This window comes from Limulus polyphemus, unplaced genomic scaffold (assembly GCF_000517525.1).
Source record: "Limulus polyphemus unplaced genomic scaffold, Limulus_polyphemus-2.1.2 Scaffold316, whole genome shotgun sequence".
Lineage (NCBI taxonomy): Eukaryota > Metazoa > Arthropoda > Merostomata > Xiphosura > Limulidae > Limulus > Limulus polyphemus.
Window position 1 is genome coordinate 10,276 of NW_013665926.1, and position 14,466 is coordinate 24,741.

Sequence of the window (14,466 nt, forward strand, 5' to 3'; positions counted from 1 at the left end):
GGACTTCGATCTAGTTCTAGCTACTTCAAACTGCGGGCAGGCCAAAAGTGTGATAACTACACAAATTACACAAGACTCTCCGAGAGAACTCACTAGGGGGAGTCACAACCACCCACAGGGACTAAATTGTAAGATTACCGCCCTCTTCAAGCTTTGCTGTCAATCAAAAAAACTAACCCCACCTACTTTTATTGTAATTGGCCAGAGGTCTTAGGTACTTCGCGGAATACTTCTGATAAACCAATGATTTTCAGCGAAGTCTCAACTGAAGGTTCCATTGAAGATGTTATGAGCTTGAGTTGGGATCTTTATAAATACTGTGAATGGCGTTCGGTTACCAAATGAAAACATTGTCAATTACCTTGGAAATGAACAGTATACAGGCTGTTTGGTGTACAGTAACATATTTGAACAGACAAATTAAATGATTAACTATAGTTTTACTACAGGTTGTTATTAACTAGCTTGACACTTTAAGTGCTAAAGCTGAACAAATGTATCCTCTTCGTGGTTACGATAACATTTTCAGTGTAAAAATGTCGATATATTTAAAATCTTTTGAAAAATATCATCGTATAAAATAAGCTATATTTCAGAAACTACTTAAGTCTTCCAAATAAATGGCCAAAACAACACCTAATATTTATTGATAGTAAACTGTAATTCACTGTCCACATAAAAATCATGTTAAAATGACTTAAAACATATATATATATTTGAGAAAACAATAAAAATGTCTGCTAAATACTAACGAACTGTAGCCCCCTCCTGTGGTAATAAAATGAACTCAATCCAGAGTAAAATCACAGTAGGAAATGCTACACTTCATAGAATTGTTTGTTTACAAAAGCATAAAATTTTACCCCTTATGTGAACCACATTTTACAAATATGTTGTTGTTTTCTTCATTCTTATTACACGTCGTACAAACAGAAATAAACATGCCGATGTTATTCTATGAGCTGAACTTGATGGAAGAATGAAGTAAAAAACAAGTAACTGAAGTAACACTTTAAAAAAATCAGTAGTTTAGAACTGAGCAAAACAGTACACTATTTATGTTGTTTTAGTTCTAGTCACGTCCAGCATTACTTAACAAAAATTACTAGGTCATCTTATATTGATCATACAGCCGAAGGTGGGTTATAAAATATAAGATCACAGAAAAAAGTACTTCGCTATTTCTCTCAGAAATATTATGAATAACATCAGTTGAGTAAGATCAGTCATTTTCATAATCTCGTAAATTGTAATGACGTCATCAAAAATGTCTCAAACTTACCAACAAGCTAATTAATTTTAAGTTTGTCTGTTTTGCATAATCGTTACCTCTACAATACAGAACACGTTTTTTTTTTCTCTTCTTGTAACAAGATAATTCAGTAACTCAACCCACCAAGGAACGAGATGAAATGAAAGGCGTTATTTTACCTCGTGAATAATCAAGAAGGAATTTTCTAAGACGTAAGTTCGTTCAGCATAAGTACTTCATAATAAGCTGGTCTACAGTAGTACGGAAAATATAGTACCTGGTCTACAGTAGTACGGAAAAATAATACCATGAAAAGTATTTTCAAAGGATGTTAGTAAAAACAGAGAAATCACTGGAGCGATTTTGATTCGTTTATGCACACAACGTGATATGGAATCAATAAGATCACATTTGTAACTGTATTTAAACATTTATAGCCAGCGATATTTCTAGAATCGTTTTTTGTCAAAACGTACGTAACATCTTATCTTGATAATGATATTAGACATAATATCCAACATTCACCAATACTATATCTTAAATATCCATTATTTACGTGCTGTTTTAAGTTATATTTGTACTCGCTATTTTCTGAATGTTGTTTAACTCAACAGTTTGAGTGGTTAAGTTCCCATTACTTTAATAGTTACAGATGAAAAGTTTTCTCCCACGTTTTAGTTCAACTGTTTCAGTAAGTATAGTGGTTTTAGATTTATCAGTTTTCTCCAGATTGTTGTAACTTTACTGTTTTCAAGAATGAAAGCACCAGTTTTCTCTTGATTATTGTAAACCTACTGTTTCAAAGGCCGTACGTACATAGTTCTTTTTTATTTTATTCAGATTGTTGTAACTATTATTTCAGTGATTATAACTCCACAATCATATATCTATTGTTTCAATGGCTATATTTCCAGTTATCGTATTTTTCCATCTCTGTATTGTTTCAGTGGTTATACAGGAACTAATTGGTTTCTTCAAATGCTTCAATAATTATTTTTCAAAGTTTATACATCCGGTGTTTAACAGTTCCACAGCTTATCCAACTTCCTTTTGAACTCTGCTACTATCTTCGGATTGTTATAGTTCTGTTATTTAATTTTTTTCCTTCCTGTGTATGTGTTTTGTTTCTTTTTTCTGTATTTTTGTACATATATATGGTTATGGTTAACGATCACTTTGTTTCCACTTTGTTGTTTCCAGACTTATTCATCTGGATGTTAAGAATCCACTTTATTCCAATATCTCTCGTGTTTTCTTCAAATTGTTAATTGTTACTTATTTGTTTACCTGAACGCTTTAGTTCCAGTTTCTCTACAAGTCGTAATTCAGTAATTTCATCCATGTTGTTATTGTACACCTCCAATGTTTTCCAATGTTCCTTTTGATTGCTGTTTATTCAACGTTTCCACTTGATTGTTCTAACTCTGTGGTTTCATTATAACTTTAATATTTCAATAATAATAGTTCCGTAGTTTCCACCAGATTCTTTGAATCCTATTATTTCATTAACTACAAATCTACAGTTTTTTTCACATTGTTGTAATCCTGTTGTTTTACATTTTATAGATCCACAGTTTTCTCAAGGTTGTGGTAACTCTACTGTTTCAGTTGTTGTATCTTTATTTTATAGCTCCTTGGGTTCCTCTCCAGATTATTGTAACTCTTCTATTTCGATACATATATTTTTAACTTTATTTTAAAGTTATAGCGTATAGTTTCCTCCAAATTGTTGTAAGTCTACTTTTCCTGTGATTATATATCAGAACGTTTTCGAAATTGTTGTACTTCTACTCACTGTTTTAATGGTTATATTTCCAGAGTATTCTTAATATTTTGTAGTGCCAGTGTTTCAGTAGCTATAGTTTCATAGTTTTTCCAACTCTGCTGCTTTCTTTTGACAGCTGTAATTCTATAATTTTCAGTGTTATAGCTAATTCCTTTATTTCTTCTAGATAGTTATATATTAGCTACACTGCTTCAACTGCGAAGTATCCGCTTTCTTCCAATAACGGTTATAACTCTATTTTTAATCTACAATTACGTTGTTTTCCCCAGAATGTTGTTATACATCTACTTACATGAATGTTTTAGCACTTGTGTGTTTAAACTACAATAATTCATCCACATTCCTACTGCTTTTCCGAATATTTGCTTAACTGTTCTACCTAATTAGCGTTTCTTCAACATTCTCTATAGATTGTTTTAACTCTATACTGCTTTAAAGGTCATAGCTCCAAGGTTTTCCCTGTATTTTTGCAATTCCACTGCTTCCTTATATAGTTATTTCTCAGTTTTCTCTACTTTGTCAAAACTTGAAAATTTTAATAGTTGTAGCTCCTCTGCTCTCTCCAGATTTTAGTAACTAAATCCAACCCTTCCTCCAGACTACTTCAGTTTCATTGATTCAGTGGCCATAACTGTACAGTTTTCATCGGGTTATTATATCTCTATGTTTCAGTACTTATAGCTCCATAGTTATCTCTAGGTTGTTGTAGCTTATATTTCCAAAGTTTTCTTTAAAATATTCTGTCTACATTATACATCAATGATTACAGTTCCACAAGTTTGTCAATTTTTTTAAATAGCTGCTACATTTTTTCTGGCTGTTGTGATTCTATTACTGCAATTTATTAGTATCTTCTTCATGTCCCTTATTTTCTTGCAATATTATGTATGAATTAACTGTAGATCCCATATTTTTTTTATTATTATTGCGTAGCTCTCCTGTTTCAAATGCTAAGCGTCCACTATATTTCAGAAATTTTTATAACTCAAATATACAGCTCCTGTGTTTTACCCCAGTTATTTTAAACCATTTGTTTACATAAATGTTTTAGCACCTATATTTCTAATGGTTTTTTTTCAAACTTCAGGAAATAAATTCACATTATTGTATAACTTCACTGTTTTCCCAACTCGTTGTAACTCAGTTGTTTTGTCTTCATTACTGTTTCTTCAATGTTTTTACCAAACCTTTGTAACTCTGCTTTTTAAGTTATTATAATAGCTTCGCAATTTGCCACGAACAGGTTGCAGTAACGCCTCTTATTCAATGGTTATAGTTCCACAGACTTATCCAATCATTGCAACTTAAAATTGAAATTGTTGTGCTCACGGTTTTTCAAGATTGTTGCAACTCCACTGTTTTGATGATTATATCTCAAAAGTTTTCTGAGCCGGCGTGGTCTAATTATTAGTATGTCAGGCTGCTGATTACGTCTAATTTTCGCAACACTATACCACTGAACAACTATCTGAACTTACAGATGTTGGTGTGTTACAAGAGTGGCAGTCAACCTCGTTATGCTGTTTAACGACAGTCATAATTTTTGTAGAAGTGAATAGTGCTGGTTGCAGGGAGGTAAGATCTTAAATAAAGGTCTCTTTCTGGCATTTAGTCTATGTAAAGGTAAGATGGCTTTTAGGTATAGAAAATAGCAATAAAATATTTAACTGATTCTTGCAACCTTGCTGTTTACTTAGTTATAAATTCATAGTTTTCACCAAATTGTTTTACACTTTTGTTCCAATAGTTTCATCTCGACAGGTTTATTCAGATTATTGTAACTCAATTGTTTTAACGGATGTAGTTCTGCAACTTGCTGTGTAATTCCATTTTTCAATTATGATAGCTCCACAGGCTAATGCTTCTATTATTATACCACTGTGGTTTTCAATGGCTGTAGCTTACAGGCTCCTCATGGTTGATGTAATTATAATGTTTCATTGTTAGCTTAGTATATGGATTTAGGACTAACATAAATCTCCTAAGTTAGCCGAATCGCGTGAGATATTATTGGGTTCGCGACCGAAAATTTCGTAAACAGCGAAAATACCAAAATTAAGACATAATGCATTATAAATTATATGTAACTACGTAAGAACAACATATTTAATCAGCTATCTCATTACCGGGTTGATATTCATTTTTATATTTTCATTTATATATAAATAGCTCACTCTGGTCAGAAGTTAGTATTAATTACAGTTATTCTATTTCTGTGGTTCTTCTTCAGCATGTTGTAACTGTATAGTTTCATTAACTGTAGCTCTTCGAGTCCTCCCAGATTACTGAAACTCGACTGTTTAATGGTATATTGTTCCATAGTTTTCTCCAACTTGTTATTGTTATTTTTTGTTTTGTCTTTTGTAGTTGAATTTATTTTCTCGCAATTGTTGTAACTCTGCTGTTCCAGTGTTCATGCTTTCTTCAGACTGTTTTAATTTTATTATCTCAATAATTATAGTTCCACAGGTTTTCAATCTTGTAAAACTCTATTACCTTCTTCGGGCTGTTGTAATTACAGTTCCACAGGTTTCCAATCTTGTAAAACTCTATTACCTTCTTCGGGCTGTTGTAATTCCAGTTCCACAGGTTTCCAATCTTGTAAAACTCTATTACCTTCTTCGGGCTGTTGTAATTCCAGTTCCACAGGTTTCCAATCTTGTAAAACTCTGTTACCTTCTTCGGGCTGTTGTAATTAAAGTTCCACAGGTTTCCAGTCTTGTAAAACTCTGTTACCTTCTTCGGGCTGTTGTAATTCCGTAATTTCAAACTTTATGTCTATTTTTTTTTTCGTTGTTTTCTTTCAATATTACGAGAGAACTGCTTGTTGGTTCCTTTTTTTAAAACTATTGTAAGTCCTCTATTTAACTGGACAACGTTCAACACCTGCAATGATTCTTTCGTACTTTTAAACTTCAGTGGTTTCATCATTGTTGTACACCTACACTCTTTCTACAACTCTTTGTAATCCAATTGTTTTCTCTTGTTGCTGTTTCTCAAATGTTTCTTTATATTTTAAAATCTATGGTTTAAACGCCGAAAGATGACGAAGCATTATAAATCAATAGGCCTAAAACTTGTAATAAAAATAAGGTAAACTACAATTCAAAAGCAGAAGTTTCTGATTCTGAATCCGAAATGAACAAAACAACTTATAAGAAACTAACTTGAGTACTAGTCCTCTGGACGGAAGTTATGTAAATTATGATTAATGAAAGGTTATCTTAGGACATGAAAAGTTACTTCCCATATATGTAATTGTAAAAAACGACCATAAAAGCCGCATGTATCTCCGCATGGACTCAACAAACCTTTATTCCAAATTTGGTGAGGATCCATCAACAAGGGGCGAAGTAATGGTAAAAATGTCCATAAAAACCGCAAAATGCAAAGTTGAAAATTTGTATGTACCTCCCTATGAATCAAATGAATCTTCATACCAAATTTGGTGAAGATCCATCTGCAGGGGCGAAGTAGTGGTAAAAAACACCCATAAAAACCGCAAAACGCAAAACTGAAAGTTTGTATGTAACATCATTAACTCGATATTTATTCAACCTGTATTGTATTTCGATTATTTATTATTCCAACAATTTAATTCTTTCATTTCAATCATTATCTAACTTTAAATGTATTAATTCAATGTTTAGAAATTGTATCCGGAATTGTTGTTGCTTCAATATTTCAGTAAGTATATTTCCATTGTTCAGCCTTGAATGCATTAATTCAGTGTTTAGAAACCCAGTATTTTATTTGATTTGTTTTGACAACTATTTTTTCAAAGGTTATCTGCATCTGATACTCTCTCAGAATACTGTGACTCCATTGTTTCGACTTTTATACACACGTTATTACCCCTGGACTGATGTAGCTCCAATATTTCAACGAGATGTTTCTAGAAATCTATCAGAATATTTTAACTATTTTAGTTTAAGAATTTATTTCTGTCTGAGCCAGTTGGGGCTATATATTTTTCGAACCAACCTTTGTCTCACCTGTGGCTTGCTGCCAGTTGAACAATTTGAATCTATCATTTTGCTGACAAGCAAACAGCACCTGCACCTCTTACCACATGACCTATAGTCTACACTAGCTTCGTCACGTGGGTTTGTTCTTAACTTTCAGAAGGTCTGCACGTGCAGGGTCAGATATTGTCTGTCTTGAGGTAAGTAAGCTGTTTGTTGTAATCCTGTCTGACCAACAGCTTTTGCTGATTAATGCTGGATAGAATTCTTGCACTTGGAGTATACAATTTCTTTTGTAAACTTAGCACATAATAACATTTCTCTTTAATAGAACATGTGATCTCCCATATTCAGTACAAGGAATTTGCTCTCCTCATCCAGATCCTGATCCCTTCGTACTCTTCCTACACTATCTTCGATCTTTTCGATCGATATTCAGAATTTTCCTTTTAATTCTAGAATTTGAAGTTCTTTCTTGTATACTTTTTTCGCGTATTCGCACAAAGCTGCTACAGGGCTATCTACCGTCGATGATGTTAAACTGGTAGCTTAGAGAGAAAGTAGCTAGTTAACAGCCCTTACCACCAACTCTTGGGCTATTAATGTTTGACTGAATAGTGGGATATGACAATCACCCTTATAACGCTTTTACGGCCTCAAACTGCGGAAAGCGATTTTTCTAAGAGTGGTAACAGGACGCATATCCATAGACCAGCACCCTAGCCATTGGACCACGCTTAGCTGTTCTTGTAGACATAGAGTCTTATCCTTTCCATCTTTTTTTTGGTAGAATTTGTTTGCTTGATGTTAAACAAAAAGCTACACAACGAGCTATCTGTGCTGCACCCACCGAAAAGATCGAACCCCGAATTTTAACATTATAAGCCTTCAAACTTACCACTAAATCACTGGGAGTATTTTTGTTTTGTTTTTTTGGTACAGCTAGGTTATAAGCTTATTTACGGTAGATCTATTCTTTGATGTATTTACTGTTTGTTTAAAAAGTTTATTCTCTTCTAATAGATCTAAGATCTTTCTGGTAGGTCAAGAATGAGCTTTTCTGGTTCACTAAAGATTTGATCTCTTATCTTATAAACCTGTGATATGATATATTTTCTAGTAGACCAAAGATCTGAACCCAGTTTCACAAAAGCCTCTTAAGAACTTTCTCAAGTTATTTCCTAAGTTAGTACTTAAAATTAAACTTATGACTTCGGTAAGATATTTCTTAATTTGCTTCAGCAATGCTATCTTAGGAATGTGTTGATTAAGAGTGATTTAATTATCTCAAGAAAACACTGTATCAGAAATATATGGATCTTTTAAATAAAATCGAATGATCAGTTGTTACACAGAATTTATACAAAATAACGTAATGTTTTATAAATAACACTTTATTTGTTTTAATAAACGTAACATATCTTTCGTTTTATATATTTTAACGAAATTTTTTCCCCTAATTAAGAAAAATTAATAACCTAAATCACTATAAGTCATAGTATTTTGAAAGCCGTGAAATTTTTCAGTCTTCTTTAACAACTGTCACGTTTCTCTTGTTGTTGTTTTTTTCAGTCACAAAGATATTTTATTTAAAATATAATTTCAATATATCGCCATAATTTATCTTAAAATAAATATAACTATTCTATGCAATGTTAGGAGGTGGCAATGTTTAGTTGTAATTTAAGACACCTATTTACGAATCGTAAGTTATTAAAGAACTTAAGAAGTTTTATAAAATATTACTCCTTTCACGAAACATTGTTCAGAACGAGATACCTCCAAAGTTAAATCCTAAGAACAGCTTCTTTTCTAAGATACTTTCGTGAGAATAGCCTCTGAGGTGGTAGACCTGAGATATAATCTCTCCTCTATATTGATTCTAGGGTCTGGCCTCCTGTATGGAAATATAATCGCATTTCAATTAGATCTATAGAATTGGATCTTCTTTTTAGTAGATCTAAGATCTGATTTTCGTTCTGATTGAAGGTTTAGCAATAATTGTAAATAAAAATCGTTAATTTATTTGTATGCCCATTGAATGAAGATTTAACATACAAACTAACAAGTGAATGTTTAGATTTAAAACCAAGTTTTAAAACAGACTAAACCAAATATGTGTATATGTATATCATTTACGTTTTATGGGTTATATACAAATCTAGTCAGATATTTCACTGACAGTTTTCAATATTTATTCACTGACTGACAAAAGATGACAGCACTATCCAATTCGAAACGTCTGTTGCGGTATAATAAATACAATGCTATAAATACTGGTAATGTGTGTCTAATTAAAGAACAGGACTCTAGGAAACAGAATAATTGGGTAGTAGACGCCAATGAAAAACAAATTCTCTACTTATACAAAACAAAAGTAGTTAACATATTCAAAGATCAATACTATCCAAAACAAAACAACAGAATAATAGACTCCAGTAAAGAAAGAAACTCTCTGTATATACAAAATAATAGAGTACCTAGGTAATCCACTCAAAGAGCACAACTCTACGAAACAAAACTATAGAGTACCTAGGTAATCCACTCAAAGAGCACAACTCTACGAAACAAAACTATAGAATAGTTAACCCACTCAAAGAGCACAACTCTACGAAACAAAACAATAAAGTAGTTAACCTCCTCACAGAGCACAACTATACGAAACAAAACTATAGAGTAGTTAACCCTCTCAAAGAGCACAACTCTACGAAACAAAACAATAGAGTAGTTAACCTTCTCAAAGAGCACAACTCTACGAAACAAAACAATAGAGTAGTTAACCCACTCAAAGAGCACAACTATACGAAACAAAACTATAGAGTAGTTAACCCTCTCAAAGAGCACAACTATACGAAACAAAACTATAGAGTAGTTAACCCTCTCAAAGAGCACAACTCTACGAAACAAAACAATAGAGTAGTTAACCCACTCAAAGAGCACAATTCTACGAAACAAAACAATAGAGTAGTAGACTCCATTAAAGAACGAAACTCCCTGAGTATACAAAACAGTAGATTAATTAGTACACTTAAAGAACACAATTCTACAAAACAAAACAAAATAGTAGTAGACTCCACTAAAGTACGAAACAAGTGATTTAATGCACAGATTGTTGATACACACAGAAGTAACTGACAATAAAGCATGTAACACGATACAAAGTTGATAATTACAGTGTACTTTACGATTAACAAACACTTTAACTTCAGTATCTTAAGTTTCCGTTTCTTACCAGGACAGCTTTCAGAATTAGAAATAATGTACATGCATTTTACGGCAAGGTGATCTGTATTTAGAGAGTACCTAGAGTTAAAAATGTTTGAGAATTTATTCTGGTTTACATTTGACCAATGTTTTACACTCCTCATGAAACACCATTTCATTCATGTGCTGTAAAACTGAATTTGCATTGAACTTAACTCTTAATTCACCACATCACATTCTGTTCATTGAAACACTGTGATGAATCATAGGTGAATTATGATCCAAAACTCACATTGCAGTACATGAATAAAATGAAGCAATGTAAGTAATGCCAAACTGTTTTACTTCACATACTATTTACCCTAACGCAACATTTTTTGTTTTCGCTTAAGCGTTTTTGGCTGTATTTCACAAATTTTTGTGTGTTACATCAGCCTAAGACATTTAGACTATTTAAATAAACCTTTAAAAGGGAGCATCTTATACAGGAAAGTAATTTATAGATCAGGACAGTGTTGATATTATATATATTATCAAGAATATTACATATGATTAGAAATTGTGTTACCTTTGGGAACGAGAGAGACCGAATCAAAGAGAGGATGGTATTTTTCATATTTATTAATCGATATCTTTTTTTGATTCATTGTTGATGTCAGTCCAGCTTTCGGTATTGCATTTTGCGTGTTTACTTTTGAGAGTTATTTCCTTTAGTAGAAAGTAATAGTAAAAAACAGTATATTTTGAAAGTAATTTCAAAGCATATCTTACATTTTTGACAATCAAACACTGTTTTTGCAAAAGTATGCTCACCCAACTTTTCTCTTCACATTCACACACAGTAGGAAAATAATACTTATACCATGAGGGAGAAAGGTTTTTGGAAACTGTTCGTATGGTTTTATTCACCAATTTGTCAAGAAACCTACTAGAAACAATGCTATTTTAGATTTATTGTTAACTTCTAACAAAGAAATTGTTGAGAGGGTGGAAATTGGGGAACATCTGAGTGCAAGTGATCATTGCTCTATTAGGTTTGATGTCTTTTTGCATATGAAGATCAGGAATAATGATATTTTGATTACATATTTCAAAAACAAATTTTGAAGGGATGCGAAAAGAATTATCTGTTATAATTGGACAGCTGAGTTATTCGGAAACAATGATCAAATGTGGAAAAGTATTAAAGATCAATTTTTAAATATTCAAAATAGCCATTTTCCTTCTAGAAAGAAAAGGGTGGCTGCAAGGAAAAAAAAACAAAAAAAAAACAGGTTGGCTCACAAAGGATGTAAAAGTAAAATTTAAGAAAATCATCACAAATTTAAGAAATTTAAATTTAAATCTAGAAGATTATAGAAGATAAAAAATTTGGTCAAGCCGGAAATCAGGACACCAAAAAAGATGAAAAAAGGTTCACTAAATATGTAAAAATTATCAGTAAGGATTTATTTAAGTACATTAAGAGTAAACAAAACATATATTGGGGTAGGACTCTTGAGGGAGGACAAAGAAAGGTTTGTATCTGATGATTATAAGATGGCTAGGTTATTAAATTCTGCTTCTTCTTCAGTTTTTACTAATGAAGATCTTGAACTGTTGATAGATGGAAACAAGTTCAGAAAATATGATTGCATAAATTCTGAGCTTCTTAAGCAAAAATTGGCAAGTTTAAAAAATAATAAGGCTTCTGGGCCAGATAATAATTTCACAAGGATTTTGAAGGAGGTAGAGCATTGGATATGTGAGCCACTTGTTATTATTTTTTGTAAATCCTTGAATAGTGGGCAGGTGCCAAATGATAGGAAGTTAGCTAATCTCCCAGTAATAATAGGCCTATTAGTTTTTACATAATTAGTGGGAAAAGTTTTGGGAAGTCTGATAAAAGATGCTTTGTAAAGTCACTTAACAAAGTTTGAATTTTATTTGATAGTCAACATTGTTTCACTAAGGGAAAATCTTGCCTTAAAAATATTTTGACGTTCTTTGGAAAGGTTACTGCTTATGTAGATGAGGATAATGGTGTAGATTTGGTGTATCTGGATTTTTAGAAAGCCATTGACAAGGTGCACATAAAAGGCTTATAAAATATTATCTCTATAGGTGTGGGGGATAAGTTAGCTAATTGGATAAAAGAGTAGCTGGATGGAAGAAAGCAGAGGGTTGTTATAAATGAAGTTCAGTCAAACTGAATTAATGTCACAAGTGGAGTACCTCAGGGCTCAGTCTTAGGACCTTTGCTCTTTTTTATTTACAACAATGACGTAAATGAAGGAATGGTCAATAAATTACTTACATTTGCTGATGATATTAAGGTCTTGGGTGTTGCTAGCTGTGAAGAGAATGCTACTGCTTTACAAAATGATTTAGATCATTTAGTGAGTTGGGCAAATAAATGGCAGATGGGTTTTAATGATAAAGCTGGGAAAGAGATGGATGGGAAACAGCAATAGAGGCATGTCTAGGCTCAAAATGAAACAAACAATTTACCAAAGAAGAAAGGGTAGCTTGTTGTTACACCAACTCCACACAGGATTCCAAAGTCTCAGGAATATTACTTAAAACATACCGTTGTAGAAGAAAGGCCAGACATAAGTCCTGGAGATAAGTAGGCAGTAAATGAACTTAAGACAAGGCTGCTTTCCTCCTCAGGGGATCCCAACAACAGAGAAACTATATGTGTAAGGCTAGAGCCAAAGAAGACAAATGTGCCAACATGGAGGTAATAAGGAGAGGCAATACCCTGAAAAACACTCAGGATTTCTGTGGATCGCCTTGGAAAGGAGATGGATTGTAGACAAGTACTGTAGGAGAGTATTAAGACAAAGGTGGGATAAATGAACAGGATGATCAGGGTCTTTCCCAATATGAGTAAAATTGATTCTAACTGTTGGGAACCGATAAATGGATATTCAGCCTGAATGTAGGCCAAGGAAAACTGATCCGAAGCCTATGGAGTGCAAGGCATGCTTGCACCCTAAACCATCTGATAAACAAAACACTCAGCATTAACCCTAATATCTGGAGAAGGGGGAAAAACCAAATACTGAAAGAAGAAAGTATCACATAAGAAAGAAGGATGGGAATCATACGAATTTAGAGAAATGGATAAAATAGAACATACCTGAGAAATCATGTCTAGAAAACTGTATTAGGCCTAGCTGATTCTGTAGTAGGAGCATAGGAAGATACGGCAAAATCAGTTGGAGGAAAAAGGCAGTCAAAATCCTCTTCGACCCAAACAGATTCGGCATATTCAGGAGAAGAAGGATGAGTCATATAATAATCAATCTCATGGCGGATGATAGTTGATAAGTCCAAAGATGAGTCACCCCCCACTTGTAGCCTATGTGAGTGTGTTAGTAGAATGTATTACCTCCGAAGTGGTAACCTGAACTTTGCAATTTATTATGTAAAAATGAAAATCAAACACAATTGTTTGATGATAAGAGGAAACATAAAAAGGAAAAAACTGGGAAAATAAGTTATCTGAAAAGTCGTTAACTGTTGAAAAACTACACTTTGGAATAATAACAAAAAATCATGAAGTTGAACAAATTTTGAAGAGCACTACAAAAACATCTTGACACGAGTACTGCCAAATGAGAAGTGATAGTACGGTAAAACCAAATAGATTGAGTCACATGCATCAGGAGAGTGTGTTACACTCTTACTGGTGGTGGGTTGTTGCATGATGATTTACATAAGATATATGCATTTGAACCAGTTGATTGTAAGATATGTGGGAGCTCAACCCTTGCATATAGTATTTTTGCATATAAAGGGCAACAATGAACGAAAATATATGTGATAAGAGGTAATGTAAAATATCAGAAACAAGGTCACAAAATATGATTGTATTAATTCTGAGCTTAAGAAAAATTGGGAAGTTTAAAAAATGATAATGCTCCTGGGCCAGATAATATTTCCACAAGAGTTTTGAAGGAAGTTAAGGATTGGGTATGTGAGCCACTTGCTACTATTTTTTCTAAATCCTTGAATGGTGGGTAGGTGTCCAAGAATTGGTATTTAGCTAATGTCACTCCTATTTTCAAGGGAGGTGATACAAATTGTCCCAATAATTATAATTATAGGCCTATTAGTCTTGCATCAGTTGAGGGAAAAGGTGTCGAAAGTCTGATAAAAGATGCTTTGTAATGACATTTAACAAAGTTTAGAATTTTATTGGATAGTCAAGATGGTTTCACTAAGGGAAGATCTTGCCTTACAAATCTCTTGACGTTCTTTGAAAAGGTTAC